The sequence below is a fragment of the Phyllostomus discolor genome, chromosome 8 (genome assembly GCF_004126475.2).
Source record: "Phyllostomus discolor isolate MPI-MPIP mPhyDis1 chromosome 8, mPhyDis1.pri.v3, whole genome shotgun sequence".
NCBI classification, from domain to species: domain Eukaryota; kingdom Metazoa; phylum Chordata; class Mammalia; order Chiroptera; family Phyllostomidae; genus Phyllostomus; species Phyllostomus discolor.
Genome location: NC_040910.2, coordinates 99,728,073 through 99,729,763, shown reverse-complemented (window position 1 = coordinate 99,729,763; position 1,691 = coordinate 99,728,073). Strand labels below are relative to the sequence as shown.

At 34.6% G+C, this 1,691-nt stretch overlaps 1 non-coding gene across 1 annotated transcript; it reads left to right on the top strand.

The window, feature by feature from the left end:
• The first annotated feature begins 1,082 nt into the window (after positions 1 to 1,082).
• Positions 1,083 to 1,189, top strand: LOC114504343. The gene has a single exon (XR_003685127.1). It is a non-coding gene; the product is annotated as a U6 spliceosomal RNA (small nuclear RNA).
• Positions 1,190 to 1,691: the final 502 nt, after the last annotated feature.

Here is a 1,691-nt window from a genome sequence, read left to right as displayed (position 1 = left end):
ATCTTTTAAGAAACTGTAAAACTCTTCCAAATAAGCTGCACCATTTTATTTGTGCCTTTTGCCTCTTAGTCCCTTGAACTTAAGAAAATATGTGGCAAAAAAATCAGTAAAACGTTTATTGAATTAAATTGATCCTTAGCTATAAAACATATAGTGTTATAGAAAATCAAGTCTAGTTACTATGGTAAAACTGCAGGCCTAGAGCATATTGTATGAAGATGCATTTGTGGTCATTAGATAAAAAAGACGAATCTGTAAATACATGCCCCAAAGTAGTTTTCTTGTCACATTCCTCATGGCTTTAAGGAAGAAGATTGCTTAAACAGTAGAAAGCAATGCAACAGAGAAATGTTTCACTTTTTCGATTTCATTTGTGCTGTGGTAGTTGAAGACAAACCATTGGAAAAAATGGTAGCAATGATAATAAAACCATTGAGCCTAAAATGACTTGGGTGTATGATAGTGAAAGCCACAGGGCCCTTTTTTCCAATAATACAAGTTAATACAAAACAGTCTGGTATGCTATTGAGTTTATCTCAGAGTTTTTTTAAAAAGTCTATCTAAGGACACTATCATGGTGATTGAAGTATAAAGATTTTAAGAGAAATGATGGGCAGATTTTAATGATTAATATTTTTCATACTACATGTCCTCTAACTTCAAAACCAGAGCACATTTTACCCACTGTTATTCGGTGATACAGGACCAGAGAACACTTAAAATAAGCATATCTTCTTACTGTTTACATTTTTTATTCTCCTTAAGTACTACTGTGGGATATTAAAATACACTGCAGTCCCTTTATAGCTATATAAATGCCGTGGGTTAAATTGTCCAAGATCGTGTATGTCTCAAGTATTTGATATGAAATGTATGCTGTTTATTCCTGTAGAATATAGAGCAAGGGCAACAGGAACTCAAAATTTTTATTGTCACAGATAACAATAAATGCACTTTTATTCAAACTGAGAGAGTTTCAAGAGCACAGTTTTCCCATGTGGCTTAAAGAAAAACTTTTTTTAAAGGAGAATATTTTCAATTATATGGTTAACACCTCTATAAGGTTAAAATTCATACTCTGTGTGCTTGCTTCAGTGGCACAAATGCTAAAATTGGAACGACACATAGAAGATTAGCATGGTCCCTGCACAAGGACGACATGCAAATTTGTGAAGCATTCCATATATATATGCATATATTTAAATCATACGTAGCCCTTAATGGTTTGGCTCAGCTGGTTGGGTGTTGTCCCACAATGCAAAAGGCCACTGGTTCTATTCCTGGGCCGGGCACATGCCTGGGCTGCAAGCCGGGTCCCAGTCAACCGACCCAATGCTTCTCTCCCATTGATGTTTCTCTCCCTCTCTTTCTCCCTCCCTCCCCCCTCTTTAAAAATAAATAAGTAAAATATTTCTAAAAATTTTATGTTGCCAAAGAGATGTGCTCAAAGTTTAGGAAAAATGTTTAAAAAATAGCTTGACTAGAAATGAGAAAGGAAGTATACTTTTCTCCTTGTTTTAGTTAGGAAACAGTGAGTAAAAAAAGACCTATGCCAGTAAATATCATGCCTTCAGTTTTACTTTATATTCATAAATTCAAGTGTGTGTATTTATTTTTAAATATTCTTCTCTCCCTGTGCTTGTGCATGTTTTATAGCGAAGGATATATTTTCTAGGACTGTAGAGAATGGG